The following is a 20,367-nucleotide window of genomic DNA, read 5'->3' as shown; positions in this document are numbered from 1 at the left end:
TTTGTGCCCATATGTGATGTTGCTGCAGGTGATGTCTGGTGAGGACCTGCCATACAACAGGCCTACAAGCCCTCAGTCCAGCCTCTCTCAACCTATTGCGGACAGTCTGAGCACTGATAGAGGGATTGGTGTAACTCGAGCAGTTGTTGTTGCCATCCTGTACCTGTCCCGCAGGTGTGATGTTCAGATGAACCGATCCTGTGCAGGTTTTGTTACACGTGATCTGCCACTGCGAGGACGATCAGCTGTCCATCCTGTCTCCCTGTAGGCGTCTCACAGTACGGACATAGCAATTTATTGCCCTGGCCACATTTGAAGTCCTCATGCCTCCTTGCAGCATGCCTAAGGCATGTTCACGCAGATGAGCAGGGACCCTGGGCATCTTTCTTTTGGTGTTTTTCAGAGTCAGTAGAAAGGCCTCTTTAGTGTCCTAAGTTTTCATAACTGTGATCTTAATTGCCTACCATCTGTAAGCTGTTAGTGTCTTAACGACCGTTCCACAGGTGCATGTTCATTCATTGTTTATGGTTCATTGAACAAGCGTGGGAAACAGTGTTTAAACCCTTTACAATGAAGATCTGTGAAGTTATTTGGATTTTTACGAATTATCTTTGAAAGACAGGGTCCTGAAAAAGGGACGTTACTTTTTTGATGAGTTTATAATGTATTTCATTTACCGTAATTTCCAGACTATTAACCGCACCTGAATATAAGCCGCACCCACTGAATTAAAAAATAAATATTATTTTGAACATAAATAAGCCGCACATGTCTATAAGCCGCAGGTGCCTACCGGTACATTGAAACAAATTAACTTTACACAGGCTTTAACGAAAGACGGTTTGTAACAAAAATAAATAGGCTTTAACGAAACACGGCTTGTAAGAAAAAATAAAAAATTTGCAGTAAGCTTTAGTTGTCTTTTTGCACTGAGTCAATTCCTCACGCTGCTGTTTCCAACGTCTTATCATCGACTCATTAAGACCAAGCTCCCGTGCAGCAGCTCTATTTCCTTTTCCAACAGCCAGATCAATCGCCTTCAACTTGAAAGCTGCATCATATGCATTTCTCCGTGTCTTTGCCATGATGAGGGTGACAAAATGACTACCGTAATCGGAATGATGGGAAGTTTGAGAGCGCTCGATTTAATCTAAACAGTAAACAAAAAAGTTGTTTGACCTTAACCCGTTCGGCAATTTCATTGGTCTAATGAAAGCTTCATGCCGCCAAAAAACTGAGCACGTCACAGAATGTGTTTTTATGAAAAAAATAATAATTGAAAGCGGGAAAAATCCATATATTAGCCGCGTCATTGTTTAAGCCGCGAGGTTCAAAGCAGGGAAAAAAGTTGCGGCTTATAGTCTGGAATTTACGGTACTAGTAAACACAGTGAGTAAAAGTCAAGTAACAATCTACCTTTGCCTTTTAAATTGAACTGATGACTGCTATATCCAGGAATGTATTATCTCTGTAGAACAACATTGTCATTTTTGGAGCCACCCAAGATATTTAAAAGCACAATCTGAGGTGTAGGCTCAGGATAAAGAGAGGGACTCCATGACTCTACTGAGAGACCGGACCATCCTATGTTCGGGCAGAGAGACGAGCCAAGGTGACTTCAAAGACTTAACACGGTCACTGGCCATTACCTTAAGATTTGTACTAAGTCACAAATGGAACCCTATTCTCTATACTGTATAGTTTACCACATCAGGTCAAAAGTATTGCACTATAAAAGGGAATAGGGTGACATTTGGGACACAACCTTGGTAATATGGGGCACAATGAATTGTCCATGGCCTGATTTTGAAACGCGATGGAAATCCACTCTTTGAAAATCAGTAATTTTTTAACACATCTGTGTCTAGTTAGGGATGACACATGATGTGTTAATTTTAGCACAATCACCGTGTTGGCACAACATGATTTTAATAAATGTTTCAACACATTGTGTCAATTCCTGGAATGAATGTTTTAAAAGCTGAAAACCATACAGTACCAACCAGTCACATTGCAGATCCAAAGTCATCATGCATCTACACTCTTAGAACATATGTTGTGTTTTTTATCTGTGTGTCTCGTTAGGGACGGTATGTTGTGTTGCATTTATGTACATTTTTCAACACAGTCATTTTATTAAAAGTAACACACGTGTTATCCATAACTAGACACACAGATGTGTAAAAAATGTGTTGATTTTTACTCAATGTGTTGCATTCCGCTTAAATCCACTTTAACTTTCTGTAAATGACTGAGGAAAACATGTAGAAAAAAGTTGCCATTTATTTAATGAATACAGTGCTGCTCCACATACAAAATCTTATATTAAACAAATTCTGTACATGCAAGATATCATTAACGAAAGACTTCAAATGTGTTAGTGCCAGTTAGTTATGCAGTCTAGGGAAACCAACTCAGACAGTTTTTGTACCTGAGATAGAGACTCAATCATCAAGTTTGCAGACGACACTACAGTGGTAGGCTTGATTACCAACAACGACGAGACGGCCTACAGGGAGGAGGTGAGGGCCCTCGGAGTGTGGTGTCAGGAAAATAACCTCACACTCAACGTCAACAAAACAAAGGAGATGATCGTGGACTTCAGGAAACAGCAGAGGGAGCACCCCCCTATCCACATCGACGGGACAGTAGTAGAAAAGGTGGAAAGTTTTAAGTTCCTCGGCGTACACATCACGGACAAACTGAAATGGTCCACCCACACAGACAGCGTGGTGAAGAAGGCACAGCAGCATCTCTTCAACCTCAGGAGGCTGAAGAAATGTGTTGTGTCACCAAAAACACACACACTTTTACAGATGCACAATCGAGAGCATCCTGTCGGGCTGTATCACAGCCTGGTACAGCAACTGCTCCACCCACAACCGTAAGGCTCTCCAGAGCGTAGTGAGGTATGCACAACACATCACCGGGGGCAAACTGCCTGCCCACCAGGACACCTACACCACCCGATGTCACAGGAAGGCCAAAAAGATCATCAAGGACAACAACCAATGCCTGTTCACCCCACTATCATCCAGAAGGCAAGGTCAGTACAGGTGCATCAAAGCTGGGACCGAGAGACTGAAAAACAACTTCTATCTCAAGGCCATCCGACTGTTAAACGGCCATCACTAACATTGAGTGGCTGCTGCCAACATACTGACTCAAATCTCTAGCCACTTTAATAATAAAAAATTGGATATAATAAATGTACCACTAGTCACTTTAAACAATGCCACTTATATCATGTTAATGTTATATGTTTACATACCCTACATTACTCATCTCATATGTATATACTGTACCATCTACTGCATCTTGCCTATGCCGTTCGACCATCGCTCATCCATATATTTATATGTACATATTCTTATTCATTCCTTTACACTTGTGTGTAAAAGGTAGTTGTTCTGAAATTGTTAGATTACTTGTTAGATATTACTGCATGGTCGGAACTAGAAGCACAAGCATTTTGCTACACTCGCACCAACATCTGCATGTGACCAAAACAAAATTGATTTGATGAGGAATAAATGGTTACCATATCCAACAACAGTCCAGAGGCAATAAAAAAACCATAGAACAGTTAAACTTGTACAGCTCTTCCACTCACAGGTAAGCAATAATAACTAACTTAAAGCCACACCAACACTAAGCCAACCTCTAATATAATTTCCCAGTGTGCCTTTCCAGTGAATTGTAGAGTTACCACCCATGACTATATTTGTTAGATGGTTGTTGAATTCATTCATTTCTAATTCAATGGCTATCACCAAGTGAGTTCCTAAGTAAATGCTGTCAATTAAACTAAATGTCATGAACTGTTTTTCCTGATTCTCAAGTAAAATAGCCTTTTTGTAACTATAATATCACCTATAAGAAAATAAAAAGGTATACATCTGTTTGGCATGTCTCTTGTGATACAATTCACAGCAGCACTGACGGATGTGTTGACATAACTGTTTTAGAGTTTTGAACGTCGCAGCCCCTTCTTTTGTTCCATGCTGACTGAAGACCTAGCTAGCCAGTAACTAGATAACACCAGACACAGATGAAAGGGGTAAAACATTACACAAATCATTACACAAGTCAGTATTTATTATGATTTTAGTGGCAAAGCTGATAAAAAAAAGACATATGAGATAAACTCCCAGCGTGTTGATGTTCTCCGTTTCCACAGCCAGAAAGATTTTGCAGTGCATGATGATCAAACAGGTTTCCTGTTATATTCATAACAGGTGTAGGGAGGTTGTAGTCTGTGAATTCAAAAAATAGTAATTATACAGATGTTTAACAAAACATGCACACAACAGTATTCATATCTTGGTTTTTGTGATGAATGTGAATTAAAAAAAACTTTTGATAACGATTTTCATACACATACCTTGTCCATAATGTAGAGGCCTATGGGATATTCAGTGAAGAGGTAAGGGAGGAGGATGGTAAATGTGATCTGCATAACATACCTTTGTATGCCCCCTCGTCTGTGTACCTGCAGACAGCCACAAAAGTGATCAGTTTAGTAAGCTGCACCCAGTACAGCTAGCCTTCAACACATTCCTATAGCATACATATTCTTACTTCTTTGTTAATTGTTGTCCATTTTTTGTTTTAGAAAGATTTGCAGAAATCTGAAAAAAATAAATGGTATCATCATTAAGCAATAACAATTTGGGGTGGCAGGTAGCCTAGTGGTTAGAGCGTTGGACTAGTAACTGAACGTTTCCAAGATCAAATCCCTGAGCTGACAAGCTGAAATTCTGTCGTTCTGCCCCTGAACAAGGCAGTTAACCCACTGTTCCTAAGCTGTCATTGAAAATAAGAAATTGTTCTTAACTTACTTGCCTAGTTAAATAAAAGGTAAAAATAAAAAATGTACATCATTCAAGGGACAAACATTAAATTGATGAGATCTTTTTATTTTTCAATTAAGTGCCTGTACCTGCTGTCCTTTGAAATCCAAACGTTTCAGTTGGGCAGTTAGGCTCCTGCAAGAACCCCACCAACTAAGGAGGTTCCTAGATGAACCCCACCTCCTATGGGGTTCTTAGAAGAACCCTCTGGGGGAAATGTTCAATGCCAAGAACCCTAAGGTTCATCGAAGATCTTTGAGGATCTTCAAAGAACCCTTGTGGAACCCCTATTTATTTTTGGTATACCGTACATACACAGTGAGTAAACAACAGTATATAAACAGAATATGAAGTAACCAATGTTCAATGTCTCTATCAGTGGTTCCCAAACTTTCACTCTGGCCTCGCTTACATCACATTGTGCATTTTACTATTACAACTTTCAAGAATAGGTTGAAATCCCGACTGGGGTCTTTAAAAAAGGGGGGGAGTGGGAACCCCACACCCCTACTGCTTCCCAACTGTTTGGAAACCACTGCTCTATATATATGGGGAATTAGTCTCAAGGTGCAGGGCAGAGTACTAGGCAGGTAGCTCGTGATGGCTGTTCAACAGTCTGATGGCCTGGTGATAGAAGCTGTTTCTCAGGCTTGTGTTCCAGGATCTGATGCGCCTGTATTGTCTGTCCACTAGATGGTAGCAGAGTGGAGGGAAGGCAGTGTGCCCCCGGTGATGCGTTGGCCTGACTGCACCACCCTCTGGAGAGCCATGCGGTTGAGGGCAGTACAGTTGCCGTACGAGGCGGTGATGCAGCCCGACAGAATGTTATCAATGGTGCATCTGTAGAATTTGTGAGGGTCTTAGGGGTGTTGAGCGCTGTTGTCCCTTCAACACGGTGTCGGTGTGGGACCATTTCAGGTCCTCAGTGATGTGCACTGCGACCCCGTCGATGTGGATGGGGGCATGCTCCCTCTTCTGTCTCCTGTAGTCCACGATCAGTTGCTTTGTTTTGTTGAATTTGAGAGAGAGGTTATTTACATGCCACCACTCCGTCAGGGCTCTAACCTCCCTGTAAACCGTCTCGTAGTTTTTGGTAATCAGCACATATCCCTGGGGGGCCCTCGTGTTGAGGATCAGCGTGGCGGCGGTGTTGTTGCCTACTCTGACCACCTAGGTTTGAGCTGTCAGGGGTCGGCCTGTCAGGAAGTCTAGGACCCAGTTGCACAGTGAGGAGTTCAGACTCTAGGCCCTGAGCTTATAGTGATGAGCTTGGAGGGCACTATGGTGTTGAATGCTGAGCTGTAATCAATGTCGGTGAACAGCTTAGGTATTCCTCTTTCTGTTATCCTCCCGTTTTATTCTCACAGTTTGAATATGCACTACCTTACACAGTGTAAATAATAGACCACAAGCACGTTGAAATAACTACATCCAAAACTTTCTTTATTTTGGATGTTATCGTACCCCCTGTGAAGTTGATGAGAACAAGCGATTGTCAGTTTCCATGTCACATTGTATAATACATCAGGTTCAAGAATGGCAGAGGAAAATAATGTTTTCAGAGATGGTTAAGGACCCCCTAGGCCATATTTATCAATAATTCAGGTAAAGTATTGGCATGTGAACGGGATGTGACAGGCTGTGTCAAGTAAGGAGGACCACCTGAGGCATGGAGCGGTCCTAGGCAAGTGGAAATGGCTTAGTCAGTGGTTACGTAAAAAGTTACATCCCATTCCCTATTTAGTGCACTACTTTTGACCAGGGGCCATTTAGAGAATAGGATGTCATTTGGGACGCAACCTTTGTTCCCCCTGTTAAGAGGTTGAACTCACACTTGAGTGGAGCTAAGAGGTGTGTCCAGCGATGCGTCCTGGAGGAGGAAAGTAACGATGAATCAAGCGAGTCATAATGGAAGCCGATGGTCCCGTTAAACGCAAGACTCATCTGTTAATAAGAATAAATACATTCTTAAAGATGATGTCGTGCTAGTCATTGGGAATGTTGAGTTATGGGCTTTTCTGAGGTTGGTTGGTTTTTAGAAGGACCAGTCAAGGTAAGAGAAGCATTTGGTTTACAAGGAAGGGGGCATTTTTGCAAGCAAACATTAGCTATCAGTTTGGTGGATAGTCTAATCTCTCCTTATTGCATTTTGCATTGGCCATGTTTTTCAATATTCTGTGAATAGAACATTTTATTTGTCTATTTGCACCTCTGAGGTAGTCCTTCATACTTTCCACTGTCACATTTTAGGGATATGGCGCACTAGTTAAACAAAGGCAAGATGTATTGCCTCTTGCCTAACGCTACCCCTCTAAAGTTGACAGTGCCTTCTCAGTGCTTTTCATACCCCATGACTCAGCTAAGCCAATTCTCTAACACCCAGGGTTGCACAGTCAGGATGATGATACTCAGTGTCCTGATGAAAAATAGCCCCGACAATTCTACCATCACCTTCGGATGTTATGGTGCGAGAGAGCTGAAGACTGAATCTGTGCCAGGACAGGACACACCAGGGAGAAGATACTGAGCATCATCAGCTGGAACTCTGCTATACCCATCTATGGAGGACCATAGGTTTTTACTATACTGTGTAATTCATTTATATATATATATATATATATGTGTGTGTTTACTATAGGTTTTTAATATAAGAAGGTACATGTAGGTTAAACTCTAATAGTGCTCTGTTTCCTAAATCATAAAACCCAGGGAGAGAAATGCAGGGTCATTCCATCTCAAAAAGACCAAGAAAGAGGATTGACACACACCGTCTCAGGTGGTTCTCCCAATCTTTTCTGTTTTTAGAAACAGATAAGATTAGCATTCGTGCAACATTATTTTGTTGAAATATCATTTGATATCTGAAAAATTAAGCTAACTGATTGCACACAAATTGGTCATTTCAATTTAGATGATTCATATAATATTCCATAAATACAGTACCTAACATCTGACTTGGACCAACATATTTTATAACAATGAGTTAGACATGAGGAATCTAAAGAAATGGTAGGAACTGCCTTAATAGGGCATTGGGGCCACCACGAGCCGCAAAAACAGCTTCAATGAGCCTCGGCATAGATTCTACAAGTGTCTGGAACTCTATTAAAGGAATGCGAGACCATTCTTCCACAAGAAATTCCATAATTTGGTGTTTTGTTGATGGTGGTGGAAACGGCTGTCTCAGGTGCCACTCCAGTATCTCCCATAAGTGTTCAATCGGGTTGAGAAACAGATATGCACACACCACAACCGTTTAAACCTCCTATGCTGCTTTGCGACCTCTTTCAAAGTCACTGAGATCTCTTCCACTAGCCATGATAGTTTGATTACAGTGCCTTCGGAAAGTATTCAGGCTCCTTGACTTTTTTCATATTTTGTTACGTCACAGCCTTATTATAACATTCCTCAGCAATCTACACACAATACCTCCTGATGACAAAGCCAAAAGAGGTTTGTAGAAAATTTTGCAAATGTATTACAAATAAAAAAGAAATACCTTACATAGTTTTCAGACCCGTCGCTATGAGGCTCTAAATTGAGCTCAGGTGCATCCTGTTTCCATTGATCATCCTTGAGATGTTTCTACAACTTGATTGGAGTCCACCTGTGGTAAATTCAATTGATTGGACATGATTTGAAAAGGCACACACCTGTCTATATAAGGTCCCACAGTTGACAGTACATGTCAGAGCAAAAAACAAGCCATAAGGTCGAAGGAATTGTCCATAGAGCTCCGAGACAGGATGTGTCAAGGCTCAGATCTGGGGAAGGGTACCAAATAATTTCTGCAGCATTGACGGCCCCCAAGAACACAGAGGCTTCCATTATTCTTAAATGGAAGAGGTTTGTAACCATTAAGACTCTTCCTAGAGCTGGCAGCCCGGCCAAAGTGAGCAATCGGGGGAGACGGGCCTTGGTCAGGGAGGTGACCAAGAACCCGATGGTCACTTTGACAAAGCTCTAGAGTTCATCTGTGGAGATGGGAGAACCTTCCAGAAGGACAACCATCTCTGCAACATTGCACAAATCAGGCCGTTATGGTATAGTGGCCACTCGTCAATAAAAGGCACATGATAACCTGCTTGGAGTTTGCCAAAAGGCACCTAAAGATGCTCAGACCATGAGAAACAAGATTCTCTGGTCTGATGAAACCAAGATTGAACTCTATGGCCTGAATGCCAAGTGTCACGTCTGGAGGAAACTTGGCGCCATGCCTACGGTAAAGGATGGTCGTGGCATGCTGTGGGGATGTTTTCAACGGCAAGGACTGCGAGACTAGTCAGGATCGAGGCAAAGATGAACAGAGCAAAGTACAGAGAGATCCTTGATGAAAACCTACTCCAGAGTGCTCAGGACCTCAGAATGGAAGTTTACCTTCCAACTGGACAACGAAGCTAAGCACACACCCAATAAAATGCAGGAGTGGCTTTGGGACAAGTCTCTAAATGTCCTTGAGTGGCCTAGCCAGAGCCCGGACTTAAACCCGATCGAACATCCCTGGAGAGAGCTGAAAATAGCTGTGCAGCAATGCTCCCACTCTAATCTGACAGAGCTTGAGAGGATCTGCAGGATCTGCACTTGGGCTTCCAAGTGGTACAGCAGTCTAAGGCACTGCATCTCAGTGCTAGAGGCATCACTACAGTCCCTGGTTTGAATCTAGGCTGCATCACATCCGGCCGTGATTGGAAGTCCCATAGGGCGGTGCACAGTTTCCCGGGTTTGGCCGTGGTAGGCTGTCATTGTAAATAAGAATTTGTTCTTAACTGACTTGCCTAGTTAAATAAAGGTAAAAATTAAGTATGGGACAAACTCCCCAAATACAGGTGAGCCAAACTTGTAGCATAATACCCAAGAAGACTTGATTCTGTAAGGTGCTTCAACTGAGTAAAGGGTCTGAATACTTACGTAAATGTGATTTAATTTTATATACATACATATATTTACAAACATTTCTAAAAACAACTTATTGCAGTATCATTATGGGGTATTGTGTTTAGATTGACGAGGGGAAAAAAAGATTAAATAAATGTTAGAATAAGGCTGTAATGTAACAAAATGTGGGAAAATATGAATACTTTCCAAAGACCATGTAATTATTTCATTTTCCTTCATTTTGGTAGTTAACTGTACTAAGTCTTATTGTCGGCTCCTGACATCACCATGCACATTACCATTCACAACCCACCTCATCTCCAGTACAAGTCTGGTTTTATGTATTTGTATAGTACTTTTTTTTTGTATTTTTAAATGTAAGGTTGTCTAACTACACAAATACTTTTTGAGATCAACTGACACTAACCAAAGAGTTTATCAAATTGAACAACTCCTGTTTAATTTTAAGCCACTAATTGAAAAAATAACTTAAAAAGTAACCATAATCAAGAGCACTATCACTCACACACATCCTCAAAACCAAACACCATTTCCATTTTAAAACGATGTTTTGGACATTTTTACAAATTGTGACTCGTTTCAGGAAACTAGGCATATGTCGCAAATCACAACTTCACAGGAGATGCGTTTTTTGGCAGCAATGCCTTCTGGAACATTTTAACTTTCATGTGCCTTAATAACAAACTTGTATGTCATCTGTAAATATGAATAAAGTTGTTAAATTATGCGCCTAGTTGGTTTAGCCACAGAAAGAGGCAGGAACCTTCCCGTTAGCCATGATCAGTTGAGAACATGATTGGGCTGAATATGCCGAGAGATGAGTTTCGGATTGGTCTGCCATGTACCATCTCATGTCTATAAAATGAGCTGCTCGTTATGTGTAGATAATCCTTTCTACTGCACTTTTTTTCAAAAGATATAACGTTAGCCAAATGTGTTGCTAATGCTCTCAATAACATTGCTGCCTTGAATTTATCAGGCGCTATCGACAAAGGACAGTGGGGAAAAAGTTGTGATGGACTACCTTCTGGAGGATGATCGTACCATGCTGACTCTGACTCTGAAAATGAATCAGAAATCCCTGATTTAGGTAAAAACATTTTAATTGAAGTAGTGTCTTCTGATGACAGTGATGAGTAAGAAACGGCAATCAACAGTTTTGTTGTCAAGGAAGTTGACAGTTTACTGTTAGCTAGCTAGCTGACATTAGGTGGCTGGCTCGCTAGCTAACATTAGCGTTAAGTGTATGCTCTGTGTAGTAATATTATTTCAGAAAGCCATTTGCATTGCATAGTTATAGCCTAATTTTAGCTTGTTAACTAGCTAACATTGTACATATTTGGTTACATTTAGCTAGCTATGACAATTGGTTTGTATTGCTAGTACTCTATGGATTGGGATTATGGTTCATTGTTTAGCTAGATAAATAGCTACTTGTCTAAACAAAATACAAGTTAAAGCGTACTGTTAGCTAACTAGCTGTCGTTAGATGGCTGGCTCACTAGCTAACATTACTCGTATGATCTGTGTAGTAATATTATCTCAGCAAGCCATTTGCATTGCTAGTTTTAGCCTAATGTTAGCTAGCTCACTATCTAATATTGAACCTTTTTGTTTAACTTTAGCTAGCTATGACAATCGGTTTGTAATGCTAGTACTCTATGGATTGGGATTATGGTTCATTTTTTAGCTAGCTAGCTAGCTAGACATCTAAACAAAAGACTCCACTTCCCTAGATCAGGTATTCCCAAAACTGGGGTATGCGCAATGCCGTTGGGGGTACACCAAATAAAAATATGATTTGTTTTTTTAATGTATTATTTCTTTCATTGTTACCCAAGGAAATCTTAAGTTTTATTACATACAGCAGGGAAGAACGATTGGATATAAGATTAACGTCAACTTACCAACATTACAACCAGGAATACGACTTTCCTGAAGCGGATCCTCCCAGTAGGCGATCCAAAACAATGACGCAACCGAAGAGGCAGACGAAGCGGCCACCTGGCCAGGCTCCATAGACAGGCACATCACACACTGCTCCCAAGAATACTACTAGCCAATGTCCAGTCTATTGACAACCAGGTCGACGAAATTCAAGCAAGGGTTGCCTTCCAGAGAGACATCAGAGATTGTAACATTCTCTGTTTCACGGAAACATGGCTCTCTCGGGATATCTTGTTGGAATTGGTTCAGCCACCGGGCTTCTCCATGCATCGCACCGACAGATATAAACACCTCTCTGGGAAAAGGAAGGGCGGGGGTGTATGCTTTATGATTAACGACTCATGGTGTAATCATAACAACATACAGGAACTCAAGTCCTTCTGCTCACCCACTCTAGAATTCCTTACAGTCAAGTGCCGGCCATTTTACCTACCAAGAGAATTCTTGTCAGTTATAGTCACAGCTGTGTACATTCCCCCTCAAGCAGACACCAACACGGCCATCAAGGAACTTCACTGGAATATATGCAAACTGGAAACAATACATCCTGAGGCTGCATTTACTGTAACTGGGGATTTTAACCTCTGGGCCAGTGGGACGTCCCACCTACTCAACAGCCAGTGTAATCCCGTGGCGCGATATTCAAATACCTTAGAAATGCTATTACTTCAATTTCTCAAACATATGACTATTTTACACCATTTTAAAGACAAGACTCTCGTTAATCTAACCACACTGTCCGATTTCAAAAAGGCTTTACAATGAAAGCAAAACATTAGATTATGTCAGCAGAGTACCCAGCCATAAATAATCAGACACCCATTTTTCAAGCTAGCATATAATGTCACATAAACCCAAACCACAGCTAAATGCAGCACTAACCTTTGATGATCTTCATCAGATGACAATCCTAGGACATTATGTTATACAATACATGCATGTTTTGTTCAATCAAGTTCATATTTATATCAAAAAACAGCTTTTTACATTAGCATGTGACTAGCATTCCCACCGAACACTTCCGGTGAATTTACTAAATTACTCACGATAAACGTTCACAAAAAATATAACAATTATTTTAAGAATTATAGATACAGAACTCCTTTATGCACTCGCTATGTCCGATTTTAAAATAGCTTTTCGGTGAAAGCACATTTTGCAATATTCTGAGTAGATAGCCCGGCCATCACAGGCTAGCTATTTTGACACCCACCAAGTGTGGTACTCACCAAACTCCGATTTACTATTAGAAAAGTTTGATTACCTTTGCTGTTCTTCATCAGAATGCACTCCCAGGACTTCTACTTCAATAACAAATGTTGGTTTGGTTCCAAATAATCCATAGTTATATCCAAATAGCGGCGTTTTGTTCATGCGTTCAAGACACTATCCGAAGGGTAAAGAAGGGTGACGCGCCCGACGCGTTTCGTGACAAAACATTTCTAAATATTCCATTACCGTACTTCGAAGCATGTCAACCGCTGTTTAAAATCAATTTTTATGCTGTTTTTCTTGTAAAAAAGCGATAATATTCTGACCGGGAGTCGTTGTTTTCGTTCAAAGAGAGAGAAAGTAAACATGGTGTCGGCTTGTGCACGCGCCTCCAGTCTCATTGTCCTCAGATCGACCATTATCCAAATGCGCTAATGTTTTTCAGCCATGGCCTGCAAAGCCACCATTCATCTTTCTGGCGCCTTCTGAGAGCCTATGGGAGCGTTAGAAAATGTCACGTTATGCCAGAGATCCCCTGTTTTGGTTAGAAATGATCAAGGAGGACAAGAAATGGTCAGACAGGCCACTTCCTGTAAGGAATCTACTCAGGTTTTTGCCTGCCATAGAGTTCTGTTATACTCACAGACACCATTCAAACAGTTTTAGAAACTTTAGGGTGTTTTCTATCCAAAGCCAATAATTTTATGCATATTCTAGTTTCTGGGCAGGAGTAGAAACCAGATTAAATCGGGTACGTTTTTTATCCGGCCGTGCAAATACTGCCCCCTTTATCCCCAACAGGTTAAAGGAAAGTAGTCTGGGAATAAATCTGAAAATATAACAGTGTAGCTATTCACTCCCCAAGGCAATCAAACAAGCAAAATGCCAGTACAGGGATAATTTGGAGTCTTAATTCAACGGCTCAGACACAAGACGTATGTGGTAGGGTCTACAGGAAATCAAACTACAAAAAGAAATCCAGCCATGTCACTGACACCGATACCACGCTTCCAGACAAACTAAACACCTTCTTTGCCCACTTTGAGGATAATACAGTGCCACCGTCGCTTCTCCATGGCTGACGTGAGTAAAACATTTAAACGTGTTAACCCTCGCAACATTGGGTGCTGACATTGGGTGCTGTAGGTGTCCTGGAGGTAGTTTGTCCCCGGTGATGCATTGGGCAGACCGCACCACCCTCTGGAGAGCCCTGCTGTTTCGGGCGGTAAAATTGCCGTCCCAGGTGGTGATACAGCCCGACAGGGTGCTCTCAATTGTGCATCTGTAAAAGTTTGTTAGGGTTTAAGGTGCCAAGACAAATTTCTACAGCCTTCTGAGGTTGAAGAGGCACTGTTGCGCCTTCTTCACCACACTGTCTGTGTGAGTGGACCATTTTAGATCAGTGTTGTGTATGCCGAGGAACTTGCAGCTTTCCACCTGCTCTACTGCGATCCCGTCGATGTGGATAGGGGTGTGCTCTTCTGCTGTTTCCTGAAGTGCACAATCAGCTCCTTTGTTTTGTCGACATTGAGTTAGAGGTTATTTTCCTGGCACCACATTCCAGGGGCCCTCACCTCTCTGTCGGCTGTCTCGTCATTGTTGGTAATCAGGCCTACTACTGTTGTGTTGTCTGCAACCTTGATGATTGAGTTGGATGAGTGACTTGCCACACAGTCATTGGTGAACAGGGAGTACAGGAGAGGGCTGAGCATGCACAGTTGTGGGGCCCCTGTGTTGAGGATCAGCGTAGTGTAGGTGTTGTTTCCTATCTTCACCACCTGGGGGCGGCCCGTCAGGAAGTCCAGGACCCAGTTTCACAAGGCAGGGTTCAGACCCAGGGCCCCAAACTTAATGATGAGCTTGGAGGATACTATGGTGTTGAATGCTGAGCTATAGTCAATGAACACCATTCTTACATAGGTATTCCTCTTGTCCGAGTGTGCCGAGCAATGGCGATTGCATCGTCTGTGGCTCTATTGGGATGGTAAGCAAATTGAAGTGGGTCTAGGGTGTCAGGTAAGGTAGAGGTGATATGATCCTTAACGAGCCTCTCAATAACAGAAGTGAGTGCTACGGGGCGATAGTCATTTAGTTAAGTTACCGTTGCTTTCTTCGGTACAGGAACAATGGTGGACAGATGTCTGAGATAGGGAGAGATTGACTATGTCCGTAAACACTCCAGCCAGCTGGTCTATGCATGCTCTGAGGACGCGGCTAGGGATGTTGTCTGCCTTGCGAGGTTTAACACGCTTAATTGTCTTACTCACATCGGCCACGGAGAGGCGGAGCCCACAGTCCTTGGTAGCGGGCTGCGTTGGTGGCACTGCATTATCTTCAAAGGTGTTTAGCTTGTCCGAAAGCAAGACGTCACTGGGGTTACCTTTGTTTTCCCTGATTGTCTATAGACGCTGCAACATACTTCATGTCTTAGCCGTTGAATTGCGACTCTCTATACTGACGTTTTGCCTATTTGATTGCCATACGGAGGGAAAAACTACACTGTTTGTATTCAGCCATATTCCCAGTCACCTTGCCATGGTTAAATTTCAGTTTTGCACGAATGCTGCCATCTATGCACTGTTTCTGGTTAGGGTAAGTTTTAATAGTCACAGTGGGTACAACATCTATACACTTCCTGATAAACTCAGTCACCATATCAGTGAATTTGTCAATGTTATTCTCAGAGGCTACCTGGAACGTATCCCTGTCCACGTGATCAAAACAATCTTGAAGCGTAGATTCCGATTGTTCAGACTAGTGTTGAGTAGTCTTTAGCACGGGTACTTCCTGTTTGAGTTTCTGCCTATAGGAAGGAAGAAGCAAAATCATGATCATGATCAGATTTGCTGAAGGGAGGGTGGGGGAGGGCCTTGTAGGCATCCCAGAAGTTGGAGTAGCAGAGGTCGAGTGTTTTAGCAGCACGAGTACTACAGTCAATATGTTGATAGAACATCGGTAGAGTTTTCCTAAATTTGCTTTGTTAAAATCCCCAGCTTCAATAGATGCGGCCTCAGGATATGTGGTTTCCAGATTGCATAATGTCCAGTTAAGTTCTTTGAGGGCCGTTGTGGAATCGGCTTGAGGGGGAATATACACGGCTGTGACTATAACTGAAGAGAATTCTCTTAGGAGGTAATACAGTTGGCATTTGATTGTGGTACTCTAGGTCAGGTGAACAAAAGGACTTGAGTTTCTGCATGTTACCACAATTACACCATTAGTAGCTAATCATGAAACACACATCACCGCCTTTCTTCTTCCCGGAGAGATCTTCATTCCAGTCGGCGTGATATACTGAGAACCCAACTGGCTGTATGGACAAAGACAGTATATCCCGAGAGAAGCATGTTTCTCTGATGTCTCTCTGGAAGGAGAATCTTGTACTGAGCCTGTCTACTTTATTATGTAAAGACTATACATTAGCGAGTAATATACTCGGAAAAGGTGGATGATGTGCACGCCTCCTGAGTTGGACTAGAAGCACACTCCGAATACCTCTTCTCTGACGGCGGTGTTTTGGAACAGGCTCTGGAATCAGTTTAATTTCCCTAGACGGTAAGGACAAAGGATCCAATTCCGGAAAGTCGTATTCCGGGTCATAATGCTGGTGAGTTACCGCAGCTCTGATATCCAAAAGTTATATCCGGCTGTATGTAATAGACAAAAATATTCCTGGGCTAATAATGTAAAAAAAATAACACAAAAAAACAAAATACTGCAAAGTTGCTGAGGAGCTAGAAGTGGAGCAGTCCTATCTGTTGGCACTATTTTACCAGCCCTATCTGTCGGCGCCATCTTTATTCTGTACGTAAATCCGAGACACTCCATTTAGAATGATATGTTACTTTTCATATGGTATGTGTTAATTTGTGGATGTAATCACCCATTTCTTACGATATGTTACGAATTTGAAAAATTTATATTCAGTCCGTAGATGGAACGTTAGATTAAAACACATTAAATATATACAAAAAAACAAGGAAAACATATAAAACGATATTTACAGAGGACAGGACGGGACAAGAGAAAACACATGTCCAACCTCTACGCAATTTTGGAACATTGAACACAAGGGGTTAGGGGTTAAGGTTAGGGTTAGGGGAAGGGTTAAGTTTAGAGTTAGCTAACATGTTAAGTAGTTGCAAAGTAGCAAGTAGTTGAAAAATTGCTAATTGGCTAAAAACCTTTTGGGTTGCTTGACTTAAGAATTATACACCCACCCATCCACCCTACTTTCATTTTTACCTTGAGTAAGCATCCGTCTAATCTAACCAAATGTAGCATATCATAAAATGTCATTGTTCCCGATTTGCATTTACTATGTTACGTCTAGTCAAATAAAAATTGGTCACATACACATGGTTAGCAGATGTTAATGCGAGGGTAGCGAAATGCTTGTGTTTCTAGTTCCGACAGTGCAGTAATATCTAACAATTCCCCAACAACTACCCAATACACACAAATCTAAGTAAAGTGATGGAATAAAAATATGTATATTTAAATATATGAGACCAGGCTGCATATTTTGGCAAATTAATTATAATATTTTTGAGGAAGAATAAGGATACAGACAGATCATGCTTTCCATCCCTAGTTGATATTGACTGCTAACATGAATGACTTTGAGCTGAAAATGCAGGTCTAAAATGCAGTTTATTTCTGTATCTGGCATTTTGAAACTACATAAAGGCTGTAATGACAGACTACATTTGTGCCCTGTGTGCGCATGCATGCAAGCTTTGAACCACTCCATTCTGAAGTTCGTGGGTCAAAAAGTTTGAAAACCATTGAGATAGCTAACAGATTGCTGATTTGCTGTACAGTTTAGGATGGCTGCAGTGCAAATGCAAAGGCTGCAGTGCAAATGGGAAATTGTAGGGAGAGAGGATTGCCATAATTTTTTTGGAGCTGAATATTTATTTATCTTGCATTGTTTTTTAACTTCTATGGGCAGGTGAAATATCAAGAGCGCCAAATTTGAAAACAATTAAATGTCATAATTCAAATTTCTCAAACATACAACTATCTTACACCCTTTGAAAGATAAACATCTCCTTAATCTAACCACGTTGTCCAATTTCAAAAAGGCTTTACGGCGAAAGCATAAAGTTAGATTATGTTAGGACAGTACATTGAAAATAGCTGTGTGCAATGTTTTGTCAATGCAAAGATAGGCGTCACCAAAAGCAGAAAACCAGCTAAAATTATGCACTAACCTTTGACAATCTTCATCAGATGACACTCCTAGGACATTATGTTAGACAATACATGCATTTTTTGTTCTATCAAGTTCATATTTATATCCAAAAACAGCATTTTACAATGGCGTTGATGTTGAGAAAATATTTTCCCTCCAATACCCTCCAATACAATATCAGCACAACAAATTAAATAAATACTATTCGAAACCATTGGTAAAATATTATATTGTCATTCAAAGAATTATAGATTAACATCTCGTGAACGCAACCGCATTGCCAGATTTAAAAATAACTTTACTGGGAAATCACACTTTGCAAGAAACGAGGTCCTCTGCTTAGAAAAATAGGCTTGGCGATACAGACTAGGCGCCATGTTGGAGAGATCTAAAATCAAAAATACTATGTAAATATTCCCTTACCTTTGATTATCTTCATCAGAAGGAACTTCTGAATCCCAGGTCCATAACAAATGTAGTTTTGTTCGAAAAAGCTCATAATTTATGTCCAAAAAGCTCCGTGTTGTTAGCGCGTCCTGTAGGCTACTCAAAAACATGAACATCGCCCGCCGGACTTGTCTTCACCAAAGAGGGAAAAAAAATATTTACATTCGTTCAAACATGTCAAACGTTCTATAGCATAAATCATTAGGGCCTTTTTCAATCAGAACTTCAATAATATTCAAGGGGGACGATTGCATTCTCTTTTAAAACGTATTGGAACGAGAGTACCCAAACATGCACTCGCACGCCAGAGTAGTATAGGCCATCCGCTTATGACCAACATTCCAAGTCTCTCGTTCGGTCAGTTTTCACAGTAGAAGACTCAAACCACTTTGTAAAGATTGTTGACATCTAGTGGATGGCGTAGGAAGTGCTCAATGATTAATACGTCCCTGTGTGTTTCAATGGCATAGGCTTAAAAGTAATTCAACACATCAGGTATCCACTTCCTGTTAGAATTTGTCTCAGGGTTTTGACTGCCATATGAGTTCTATTATACTTACAGACACCATTCAAACAGTTTTAGAAAATTCAGTGTTTTCTATTCAAATCTGTTAATATGCATATCCTAGCTTCTGAGTTTGTGTAGGAGGCAGTTAAAAATGGGCACATATTTTTTTCTAAATTCTCAATGCTGCCCCTTAGCCCCAACAGGTTATTAACATGGTTGCATCATATTTGTGAATACTTTGTTGAAGCTTGCATTAATACATGCTTGGAAATGTGTACAAGCGGAATACGCATCCAAGAAGTGCCCTGAATGCTCCACCTCAGCCACGCTCAAGGTACAAAACGATATCATAACCGCCATTGATAACAGACAGTACTGTGCAGCTGTCTTCATCGACCTGGCCAAGGCTTTCGACTGTCAATCACCGTATTCTTATTGGCAGACTTAATAGCCTTGGTTTCTCAAATGACTGCCTCGCCTGGTTCACCAACTACTTCGCAGATAGAGTTCAGTGTGTAAAATCGGAGGGCCTGTTGTCCATACCTCTGGCAGTCTCTATGGGGGTACCACGGGGTTCAATTCTCGGGCTGACTCTTTTCTCTGTATATATCACCGTCATCGCTCTTGCTGCAGGTGATTCCCTGATCTACCTCTACGCAGACGACACCATTCTGTATACATCTGGCCCTTCTTTGGACACTGTATTAACTACCCTCCAAACAAGCTTCAATGCCATACAACACTCCTTTCGTGGCCTCCAACTGCTCTCAAACGCTAGCAAAACCAAATGCATGCTTTTCGACCATTCGCTGCCCGCACCCCCGACTAGCATCACTACTCTGGACAGTTCTGACTTAGAATACGTGGACAACTACAAATACCTAGGTATCTGGCTAGACTAAACTCTCCTTCCATACTCATATCAAACATCTCCAATCCAAAATCAAATCTAGAATCGGATTTCTATTTCGCAACAAAGCCTCCTTCACTCACACCGCTAAACTTACCCTAGTAAAACTGACTATCCTACCGATCCTCGACGATGTCATCTACAAAATAGCTTCCAATACTCTACTCAACAAATTGGATGCAGTCTATCACAGTGCCATCCATTTTGTTACCAAAGAGCCTTATACCACCCACCACTGTGACCTGTATGCTCTCATCGGCTGGCCCTCGCTACATATTCATCGCCAGACCCACTGGCTCCAGGTCATCTACAAGTCTATGCTAGGTAAAGCTCCGCCTTATCTCAGCTCACGATAACACCCACCCGTATCACGCGCTCCAGCAGGTATATCTCACTG

The sequence above is a fragment of the Salmo trutta genome, chromosome 2 (genome assembly GCF_901001165.1).
Source record: "Salmo trutta chromosome 2, fSalTru1.1, whole genome shotgun sequence".
NCBI classification, from domain to species: domain Eukaryota; kingdom Metazoa; phylum Chordata; class Actinopteri; order Salmoniformes; family Salmonidae; genus Salmo; species Salmo trutta.
Note: the sequence above shows the minus strand (reverse complement) of the source record.